Below are 12,608 nucleotides of genomic sequence, written 5' to 3' on the forward strand. Positions count from 1 at the left end.
TTATTCAATTCATCACACAGTAACTATGGAGCAACAATCATGATCCATACAAAATGCACATACACCAGATTTTAAAATGTTTTTCCTCTCCTTTCCAGTAGTTATCATATTTATTGATGACTGAAGATCGAGGAGGCAACATACTATAATGCATCCTCTTTATTGCTAGCAGTCATTTTCTTTTGCTTCAAACCTTGTACACCTTTTCAACTGTAACGAAAATCATATTGAAAGGATGGAAGAAGCTGCACTTTCTATACTTCTCCAGCACTGTAAGGAATCCCTGGTTCATGGCAGTGACCATAAGATGTAGGAGCAGAAGTAGGCCATTCAGCCCATCTAGTCTGCTCAGCCATTCAATGAGATCATGGCTGATCTGATAATCCTCAACTACATTTTCCTGCCTTTTCCCCATAACCCTTGATGCCTTTACAGATTAAAAATCTGTCTATCTCAGCCTTGAATATACTTAACGACCCAGCCTTTACAGCCCTCTGAGGTAAAGAAGTCCACAGACTGACTACTTTCAGAAGAAATTCCTCCTCATCTCTGTTTTAAATGGGCGCTCCCTTACACTGAGATTATGCCCTCTGGTCCTAAACTCTCCCACAAGGGGAAACAAACTCCCAGCATCAACCCTGTCAAGCCCCCTAAGAATCTTATAAGTTTCAATAAGGTTGCCTCTCATTTTTCTAAACTCCAATGAGTAAAAGGCCCAACCTACTCAACTTATCCTCACAAGAAAATCCCTCTATCCCCAGGATCAACCAAGTGAACCTTCTCTGGACTGCTTCCAATGCCAGTATATCTTTCCTTAGATAAGGGGACAAAAACTGTTCACAGTATTCTAGGTGTGGTCTAACTAGTGCTTTGTACAGTTGTAGCAAGATTTACCTATTTTTATACTTCATTCCTTTTGAAATAAAGGACAATATTCCATTTGCCTTCTCCTATTACCCGCTGAACTTGTATGCTAGCTTTTTGGGATTCATGCACGAGGACCCCCAAACCCTTCTGTGCTGTAGCTTTCTGCTGTCTTTCTCCATTTAAGCAATAGTCAGCTCATCTATTCTTCCTGCCAAAGTGGATAACCTCACACTTTACCACATTATATTCCATCTGCCATGTTTTTGACCACTCACTTAACCTGTCTATATCCCTCCGTAGACTGTGTCATCCTCACCACTTGCCTTCCCACCTATTTTTGTGTCATCCACAAACTTGGCAACAGTACATTAATTTTCCTCATCCAAGTCATTAATATATATTGTAAGTAATTGTGGCCCCAGCACCGAATCCTGTGGTACTCCACTAGTTACAGGTTGCCATCCTGAAAATGCACCCCCCACCATATTCCAACTCTGTCTTCTATTAGATAGCCAGTCCTTTATCCATACTACCCCCAACACCATGGGCTCTTAGCTTATCAAATGCCTTTTGGAAATCCAAATGTACTACATCTACTGGTTCCCCTTTATCCCCTACTTGTTACCTCCTCAAAGAATTCTAATAAATTTGTCAGGCATGATTTGCCCTTCATGAAGCTATATTGACTCTGCTTGATTAGATTATGTATTTCTAAATGCTCTGCTCTTACATCCTTTATAATAGACTTCAACATTTTCATAATGACAGATGTTAAGCCAACTGGCCTATAGTTAGCTGCTTTTTGCCTCCCGCCCTTTTTGAATAAGGGTGTTACATTGGCAGTTTTCCAATCCTCTGGGACTTTTCCAGAATCTAAGGATTCTTGGAAGATTACTACCAGTGCACCCACTATCTCTACCCGCTATTTCCTTTAATATCCTAGGATGCAACCCATCAGGTCCAGGGGACTTATTGCCCTTTAGCCCCATCATTTTCCCTAGCACTTTGTCTCTAGTGATAGTTATTGTATTTATTTCCTCCGCTCCGCTCCCCCCCTCGCCCCCCCCCGCTTTTCCCCCATGATGATTTAGTATTTTTGGTATGCTATTAGTGTCTTCTACAATGAAGACTGATGCAGTGATGTGATGGTGATCACCAAATCCATCACAGGGAGGGATTATGTTGCTGGAGGAAATATGGAGCCATTCACACTGACTGCGCAATATGCTCCTCTATCATCTCAAAATAAAGCAGCTCAGGACTGCCAACTTTGACCCTCACAGAATATGAACCTTGTTTGTATCTGATACACTCCCAAATTACACTGTATTTTCTCTAGAGTTCAAATTAAATTGTTAGTTTGTTCTCAGTTCATCCTATTGAATTATTTTCAACATTGCTTTCTCAAAACAACTTTTAATCATTTTCATACTAATACTCAGGAGCCACACAGAAAAGATGGGGTATTACAAGGCAATAACACAGATGTAGCCCTTTTCTATTCTTCACACATTCCCAAGGACCCTTGAAATTGTTGATAAAACCCTGATCCACACTTGTGTCTTGAAGCACAAACAACTAACAAAACTTGCATAGTAAACATTCCAAGGCACTTCACAGGAGTATTATCAAGCAATATTTGCCACTGAGCCATATATGGATATATTAGGACAAATGACCAAAAGCTCAGCCAAAGAGGTAGGTTTTAAGGGGTGTCTTAAAAAGGAGACAGAGAGGCTTAAGGAGAGAATGCCAGAGCCTCAGGCCCTAGAAGCTGAAGGTACATTCACCAATAGTGGAGCAATTAAATTGGGGGTGCGCAAAAGGCCAAAATGTGTGTTGTGTAATCTTAAAAAAGCTGTAGAACAAATTCCAGATGTAGAAACATTAGCCAAACTCACCCACAACTGTACCCAGTTACTCGAGCTGTAATGGTGAATTGGAAAACAATACTTCTACAGCAAACAATTTTAAGAGATACTTTTGCCCCCGTAACAAGCAGTGAAGTAAAACCAAGTAACAATGTGGTACAGTTCAAGTCATACAGATTCATAGAAGGAGCCAACCATCATTGCTCCTCTCCACCATACCCATTTGAAATCCCAAACAAAACAGAATTAAACAAATTCCCAAAAGTTCACATACTTAAGTGCATTCTACAATCAAAGCACCTTTGATTCAAATGATGCAAATAAGTCAACCATGATGGTTTAGAATTCCATCTGAACCCTTCAGTATATTACCATCTTGCAATGTCTCAGTTTTATCCTGTATAATGTATGAAATGAATAGTACATTACAATGAAAATAGAACATTAGACAAAGGGGCTTCATCACTATTCAAAAAGGAACCAAGTGCATTAAAAATAATCACAGCTATAGGAATAAATCAACTTCAAATTCATATTTGGTGTTGCATTTTATGTGCCCAAAGTGAGGATGAGGATTCAACTTGTTGCACCATACAGCAAACAGAGAGCAAAGCTCTCCAAAGATCTACCCTAACGTTCATCCCAGACTCAACTTCCACTGTCTCAATAGGGGAATTTCCAATTCCTATGTCAGCTATGCCCAGAGTTATGTAGTAATTAGTCATGAATTGTGTAATTCCATCAGTAACCATTTTACATCTACACATGGAGAGAAAAACAGAGTTAATGCTTCGAGTCCATATGACTCTTCTTCAGCTCTGAAGAGTCATTCAGCTCTGAAACGTTAACACTGTTTTTCTCTGCACAGATGCTGTTAGACCTGCTAAGCTTTTCTAGCATTTTCTGTTTTTGTTTCAGATTTCCAGCATCCGCAGTATTTTGCTTTTACATCTACCCATCCTCATTTCATTTATTATTTGTCCAGGCTGGATTCAAACAGGACTACCCAGTCCATTAAATGAAATGCACTAAGTGGTACTTTGTGTACTTAGTCAAACCAAGGACCTGGTTTACAAATCCCAATTGTAATACTTTGCAAAAATCAACTTCTTAAATATTCCTCTCAGCTGAAAAAAAATTCCCACATCAGTCACATAAGGGACAATGAAGTTTTTCACAAATACGATAACTAAGTTTTGTTTCTTACCATCCCAATTCTTCAATTAATCCTTATCCCCTCACCATGGTGTTGCTTCAAGAGTAGTATAGGCAATTACTAAATTGTATTTGTCTAGAGAAGCAGTCCTCATATTTGTTAATATGCTACCACTTCAAAGTCCCATGATATAAACCTGGGAAAAAAAGCAATTCATACTGTGACTCTGCCCAGTAAATAGGCCAGACAAATACTTCCACCTGGGCTAAATGGCTAATCTCCTAACAATCAACTATTTAGCCCAGGTAGTAGTTATCTCCTTAACAAATACTACACCTGGGATAAATGGCTAATCCCTCTAATAAATACTTTTAGCTGGGCTAAATGACCGATCTCCCCAGTATACACCTCCAGCTGGAAAATGGTTGATTTCACTAACATGTACCTCCAGTTGGGAAATGGATGATCTTTCCTACAAATACTACCAACGAGCTAAGTGGTTGATGTTAACTATTTTACCAGACTAATAGGTTCATCTGGCTCTGATTAAACACTTTGTATGAAAGCAAACTTCATCCCTGGAAAATTAGATCCAATTTGTACTGGAACTGCTATACAACAATCTCCGTAGCCGAGAAAAGAGGTGAACACATTCTTCGTGCGCACTTTAAAGATTTTCCAACACATAGAAAATTCTGGAATTTTTCCCCTTAGAGGGTTAAGTAATACAGGTAGGTCTGTTCTTGAGGGAAGGTGTGTGTTTGTTGGTGACAATGGGATTTATAATCAAAATATGTTCATGCATTGAGATCTTACATGAAAAGTGCTATTTCAATAAACAAAAGCTTATTGTTACAAAACCAAAAGCAACATACCGTGGATGTTGGAAAGCTCAAATAGAAACACAAAATGCTGGAAATACTCAGCCAGTCTGGCAGCATCTGTGTAAGAGGGAAGCGGAATTAACTGAAATGTTAACTGTTTCCATCTCCACGGTTGCGGCCAGACTGGCTGAGTATTTCCAGCATTTTCTGTTTTTATCATTGCTACATGATGTCAGTTACACAATATTATAATTTAGAAAACCTATTATAAAAGACACTGTAATGCTTCATAGTGGGTTTTCCTGAACAAAAACACGGAATAAATTTTCCCCATCACTAACAAGTTCCTTTCAACTGAAATGTGCTATCTCTGATGTATTCCAGTTCCCAAACTTGGAAATAACAGGGAGAGAGAGATGGTGTTACTGGTCCATTCTGCAGACTCCTTCTTTCTGATTTTAGCCGCTTCCCTTTTCTACACTTGGCTGTAAAGATAATCACTTTCATGAGACTGGCTTTCAAATTGCAGTCATTGTCCCCTTGGTAGCGGGATTTTCTTTCACCGGTTGTTAGAAGCTCCATAGATCAATAGTGGCCTCCAACAGGTCAGATGATTAATTCCTTGTATCCTGTCTGTCAACGTAATAGCCATAGGTGAATGAATATTAACGTCTCAGCTATTAACTCCTTGATTGGTCAATTTCCCCCTTGATAATGGGGCTTATAAACCCTGGACGGAATGCCATCATCTGTCTGAGGGTTCTGAAGACTTGATGACTCCTTGGGGAATGTAGCTTTCACAAATACAAATTGCCATTCATATTTAAGGTCTGTGTCTTTGCTCAGCAAAAGTTCTTTTAAAAAAGTCCAATATTTGTCTGACCAGCTGATGAACTTAAAGGTTAATATTTCACATCACACACGACACATCATCGTGCCTCTAACATACTTCAATGTTTTCCCAGTATAAACTGGGACCATTACAGACTTCAGAGACCAACTATATAGAATATTATTAGTTGTGCTTTGTCCTCTTCTGAGAAGGCATCTCCCTGGGGCTGAAATTTCCAAAATGATGATTAAGTAAGAGTATATTTATCTCTTACATTTATTGGGTTCAATTCATTGCATAAATTCACGATGCCACTTGGTATTTGCACTCTCATCCATGACGATCATTTTAAAACTAATATTGATAAACTGAAAGAACCCTAAAGGGTGCATTGTTTTCAGGTTAGCTGAAGGTAACTTTTGAAATTGGGAACTGAGGTGGTATTAACTTACAAATGAAAAACATTAACCACCTTTTAAATATTTTGGTCTGTTGATTTTTAAATTATTTTTTGTTTAAGTTAACATGTTCATATCATTAATGCAATTCTAAAGGGGTGCAGCTAGGAGCAAAGGGACCTGTGTGTGTACGTGCATAAATCATTGACCAGATAGGTTGAGAGGGTAGCTAATAAAGCATACTGCATCCTAGGCTTTATTAATAGGGGCATAGAGTACAAAAGCAATCATGTTATGTTAAACTTGTATAAAACAATAGTTCGACCTCAACTGAGTTTTGCATAAAGTTCTGGGCATTTTCTGCTCCAAAAGTCTGGTTCCTGGGTTCCAAATACTAATTGTGGGCAATATAGAGGCAGAAATGACTGATGCAATGACTGCCCCTGGTCTCCTGTCCCTTCTGCCCCTCTCTTCCTCTTTAAAGGAGGTGCCACCAGCAGAGACCACAATCCTTGTTACCAGGGTAATGGCGCCAGAGTCGGCTGTGCACCCGCCAATATGTAAACGGTCTATTAAGGCCATTAAGAAAGCAATTCATGTCATTAGTAATGCTGCCCATCCAACCTTAAGGTTGGCGGGCAGGCGAAAAGGCTAAGCGGCCTTCGCATTTTTGAGGAAACGTCATGCACGAGCGGGATGAGATTTTCTAAAGCTTTTATTAAATAAATAAAAAGTTTTCCTGAAGTATAAAAACATGTCCCATCTCACGTGACACAGTCACATGAGGGGACATGTTTAAATAACTTTTTAAATCTTTCAATCTCCGTGCCTCAGGGAGATTGAAGCACTCTTTCGCACGCGAAAGAGAGCTGGTCCCGACTCTCTTTCCTCCCCCTGCCCGCACGAGTAGCGCTGAGTGCTACCGGTCGCATCTTGCGCTGGACGGGCCTTAATTGGCTGCCCAGGTAAAATGGTGACGCAGAGCCAATTGCGGGCAGTGATCAGCTCTGCACCCGTTCCCGCCAAACCCGTCCATATGAAAATTCTGCCCCAGGTGTCCCAATGCAGATTCCAGGAGAGCGGCCTGTGGGAGGAGAGGCACAAACACAGGGGATGCAGGGCCAGCAGGAAATCCAAGGTGGAAAGGGCAGCAGAAGATGGCACTATCCTGCTGCCATGGTTTACAGTGATGCAGCTACCTCACTATGTCCAGGGAGACCTTCAACTCCATTTGTCAGAGGATCAGGCCTGAGATAAGCTCTGGCTGTGTGGATGGACACCCCATGCCAGTGCTCTTAAGGTCACAATGGCCGTCAACTTCTATGCCTCCAGCTCTTTCCAAGGCTCAGTGGGGGATCTCTGTGGATGTCCCAATCAGCTGTCCACAGTTGCGTCAAACAGGTGACGGAAGATCTGTTCAGGCAGGTACTGACCTTTATTCTTTACCATACAGACAAGGCCAGCCAGGTTGAGCGAGCCAAAGGCTTTGCAGCGATTGCTGGATTCCCCCAAATCCAGGGTGCCATCGGCTGCACACGTGGCCATCAAGGCGCCAGCGGGTGAGCCAGGTGCCTTTGTCAACAGAAAGGGATTCCACTCCTTGGAAGTGCAGATAGGGTGTGATCACAAGATGCAAATTCAACAACTCTTTGCAAGGTACCCTGACAGTTCCCATGACGCTTACATCCTGAGACATTCCCAAGTGCCAAGGCTCTTCAGTACTCCAACCAGACTGGATGGATGGCTGCTGGGCTATCCCCTGAAAAGGTGGCTCATGATGACTCTCCACTACCCAAGAACAGAGGCCGAGCAGCGGTACAACAGGAGCCATGCCTCCACAAGGGCATTGATAGAGAGAACCATTGGTCCTCTCAAGATGCCCTTCCGATATCTGGACTGTTCTGGGGCGCACTCCAATACCCCCCAGAGTGGGTGTCACTGATTGTGGTTGCCTTCTGAGCTCTCCACAATCTGGCACTGGCAAGGGGGGACCCACTGGAGGAAGAGGATGTTGATGCAGCTGCACAGGCCACAGATGATGAGTCCAGTAGTGAGTCCAAGGACGAGCACAGTGAGGAAAATGCTGAGGGAGTGGACGCAGACCTCGGTAATCTCCAGGGAGACAGGGACACCCAGGACGCTTTGATCCAATGCTAGGCTACCAAATAAGAACCACCACATGCCAGAGCTGCAGCTTCCATACTCAATCCCAGAGAAGACCACTTCCTTGGCCACCAACACAGGCTCTGCGCCTGTGCAATAAAGTTTCAGGAGACACACGTCCATCATTACATAATAGCTGACCCTTCACCTACAGAACAAATGAAGCATACTCAGGCCAATAGGACAAAATCAAATCTCATTTAATGTTGCATGTGACACATTGCTGAACTAAACATTAACCGGTGTTGTTTGTTACACCATTAAAAAACTCAAAGCAAAATGGGGGAACAAAATATCACCCATGATAAGCCCGTCTTGTGCTTAAGGTGTTTTAAATTTATGTTTACAGGTGCTACATCTAGGTGCTCCCCCCTCACTGGCACCAGCATTGAAGGCAGTCTGCTGACTCTGCTGTCTTGTTGGCCTTGATGACCTTGGCGGTTGTCCTCTGGCCAGTGGAGACTGTGCTGGCCCCATCTGGGAGGGAGCGGCCAGTTCCACAGCTGGCATCTCCCCAGTCGCCACAGCCTCATTAGATGCCACGATCACTGGCAGAGGGGTGGAGGAGCTGCTGCCCTCATCCGGAATGCCCTGAGAGGAGCCCGCAGAGACAACAGGCAGCTTGTGCGCCAAAATGAGGTCGCTGTGGACCTCCCTGCTCACCACTACTGGACGGGCACCAAGCTGAGATACTGGATGTCCATCCATCTCCCACACGGACACTGACCACCTGAGGTCATTGCCTGTGTGTGGGCTTGCAGGTCCGAGCGCAACCCCAGGAATCCCTGATTCTGTCCCTGGCACTGCCTCTTCATGAGAGTTGCCACTCGCTCCGTGAATGAGACATTGCAGTCAGCCTTGAAGGTTAACGCAGTGGGCTTGCTCCGCAGGGACTCCTCCAAAACGGAGACCATGGCACGCAGACCCTAATGTATCTCTGCCAGAACCTCCTGCACACCCCCTGGGCTTCCAGCATCTGCTGCCTAATGGATGACTCCAGAGGCCCTTCATCAGCCTTCGACTGAGCATTGTCCTGGTCTCCAGCAATCCTCCGACTGCTAGCACCCTGGGCACTCTCTGCCTCCACCTGCACCTCAATCAAGTGTGAAGTGCCCTCACCAATATGCATTAAGATACCATACAGCGGTCTAATGCCCACTGTGGTGCTGGTATCTGCGCTGGTGGCTGCTTGACAGAGTGGGTGTGATGCAGGTGCGTGGAGAGCATGGTGGTCCTCTGGGGTCAACGGTGGCCCTTTAGGGTCCTCAGCGTGAATGGCTGCTGGAGAACCTAAAAGGGAGAAGAAGAACATGTCATTAGTGATCGTCATCACACTGTCAACGTGCAAACCAGGCACCCTGGCGACACAACAGAGATCTGCATCATGGTTCCCTCGTCTTTTGATTATCAATGGGGATTCCAGTTTCAAGGCTCACATAAATGAAGAGACTACACTAGAATGGTTGCACTATCTGAAATTCTCACCTCTGTGCACTGCACTCTTAACTTCATCTGACACTCCAACCTCACCGTGGCCAGTTGACCGAGGTGCATACCGCCTCTCGAGCTCCAAAGCCTCCTGCTCATAGCGGGTGAGGATGAGGTGGTGTGGGAGTCCCCCGCCAGTCCACAACTTGTCAATATTGTTATGAGATGTCTTCTCCTGAAAGGGCAGAGGAGCAGTGATTAGTCCACTCTCTACCTGCAGCGCCATTGCAGCCTGGCCAACCCCACCTGAGGAGCACCCTGCATGCCACATCTGATTCATGGCTCTCAACCCGCAAGGCACTCAGTCCAAGCAGCCAGGGCTCATCCTCTTGGCCAGCTCCGGCGTCACTGACAGGTGCCACACAGACTCTAATGCCCCTGAGGTCCACGGGGGGCCAGCACTTATCTGTACTCCACACTGACCCATGCCAACACGATACTCACCCTTCCTGAGTGCAGCAGATCATTAAAGCGCTTCCAGCACTGCACCCATGTGCACCTCACCACGTCATGGCTGCTCACCCGGGATGCCACCTTCTCCCATGCCTTCTTGGTGAAGTGCAGTGGCCTCCTCCTCCCATCTCTGGGGACAAGAGTGTCCCTTCTGGCAGCCGCCTCCTCCAGGAGGGCTGTGAGGCACTCACTGGAGAAACACGAGGCTGACTGCCCCACCGACCTCACCTCCTGCATGAATTCTCCTTCCTGGATCACAGCCATGTCGCTGCCCCAACTTTGACGCAGGCAGCTTCCCTGACTTGGTCGCCAGGTCACCATTGAACCCGGTGGACAATAGGCCCCTGCCCGCCCTTTCTCGGAGCTTTCCCAACCGCCTTCCATGCTGGGCAGGCCTTAAATGGCCCACCAGCATGAAATTGCCTTTCGGCCCTGATCACTGGCAGCGGTCGGTTTCCTGACACCCCCCACCCCTGCCAAGCCCGCCGCCAAGGGCAAAATTCTGCCCCATGTGAACTTCGCCAATCAGAAAACTTACCTTGAGTTAAACAGTCAACATGATTGTTTGTCACAGCTGCATTAAGTTGAATATCTCCTGATAACTTCAAACTAAAAAATGTGGAAAAAATCATTTCTATTACCCAACAGTGCTTCTAATTGCTTTCAGCCAGAGAAAACCATGGCAGTTACAACAGAAACTAAATTAATGGCAATTCATAGAGGTCTTGCCATAAACCAAATCATGTGTAGAAATCCAAAGAAGGTGGTTTGAAGATAACAAATTTGAAAAGAATTCATATCAATAATAAAGTAATCAGGAGAGTTCGAAATATGCTATTGAAAATAAATTAGAATTTGTGTTATCTTCACCCTGAGGACTTTAAACAAATCTGATTTCCATGTTGCATTCTGTATAGAAGAAATAACTTTTTATTGAAGATATCTTTAGATTAAATCTGGAGAAGGGAGAAATTATAAAATTTTGATATACAAGAATGATAATCATCAAGATTATAGGAAAATCTTTTATTTAGCTTTCTGCATCAATGCACATATATTAAAAACGCATTGCACATGCATGCGAAGGCCAATCTCAATTCATGTTAAATTTTTAGTACATGATTTTTCAAATTGATTCATTAGCACAAAATTACAGAAACATTGTTCAGCTAACGCTGTTTCACAGAAGACACCATCTGTCAAATTTATATAAATAAGACCAGAGATATGTCTGTGCTGCATACATACTATTCCCATTGTGCAGTACAAGCTGCACGGGTCAGAAAATTCTGCAGGTGTTCTCCTGGTTCCCCTTTCACAACTGTCAAAACCCCACAAAATGCCAGAAACCCAGCTTAACCTACTTTGAAAATTTTCCATTATTTCTCATGTCTCTGCCTCTAAGGGACCTACATCTGCTTTAGCTACTCTCCTTTTTATATACTTGTATATGCTCTTACAATCTGGTTTTATATTTCTGACTAGTTTACTCATACTATATTTTTTTCCCATTTTAATCAATGTTTTGGCCACCCTTGACTGGTTTCTAAAACTTACCCAATCCTCAGGCTTACTACTGTTCTTTGCATTATTATAAGCCTCTCCTTTTAAATAAACATATACTTAACTCTCTAGTAAGCCATGAATGGATCTTCCTCACTGAGTGTTCTTTTAATGAAATGTATTTTTGTTGAACATTTTAAGTCACTTCTTTAAATGTTACCCATTGTTTATTTACCACCATATTATTTAGTCTATTTACCCTGTCAATCTTAGCCAGCTCTGCCTTTTATGTAATTGACTCTGTTTAAGATTCTTGTTTTGTACTCGAGTATGGTACTCCCAACATTAATATGAAATTCAATCGCATAATGATCATTTTTTTTCCCCAGAGGATCTTTTAATATGAGACTAATTAACCCTGTCTCATTCCATAATCCCAGGTCTAAAATAACTTAATTCCTAATTGCTTCCACAATGTTGAAAAGCAGAATACTGAAAATCTTAAATAAAAACAGAAAATGCTGTTTTTCAGAATTCAATCACACCATCAAATCCATTGTTTCCATAAAGAATTTCCAAAGTTAAAGTCTCTTTGTAACTTGCTAGCCTCCCAACAGAGGTGAGTAGCTGTAGAAATAATTTAAATTTATCCTCAACCCCAATCCCTCCCAGGCAAGCAGGTGAAAATGTCAGTCATCTCTGCAACATTATAATCCACCTCAATCTGCAAAACTCGGTCTTGAATTGCCACAATCACAAAGCTATTGAAGCCATCATTAAACTTGGAAGTTTTGATCTTTATCTATCCTGTGATTCTGTACTAAAAGGACATTCATCCAGCTTCTTTTAAAAGAGTCAATTAATACAACTATGCTGTGATAACTATCAGCATGTAGTTTGTGCAACTCCCAAGCACAGAGGCCAAAAAAAACCCTTCTTGTTAAATGCTATAGCCTATAAACTCAGCTGTGCAGTGTTTATTTATTGGGTTCTAACTGGGTCTACTACGCCCCAAAATGGTGGACAGGAAGCACATGTTCATTTCAGGCTGGA

Source organism: Carcharodon carcharias, chromosome 9, assembly GCF_017639515.1.
Source record: "Carcharodon carcharias isolate sCarCar2 chromosome 9, sCarCar2.pri, whole genome shotgun sequence".
NCBI classification, from domain to species: Eukaryota; Metazoa; Chordata; class Chondrichthyes; order Lamniformes; family Lamnidae; genus Carcharodon; species Carcharodon carcharias.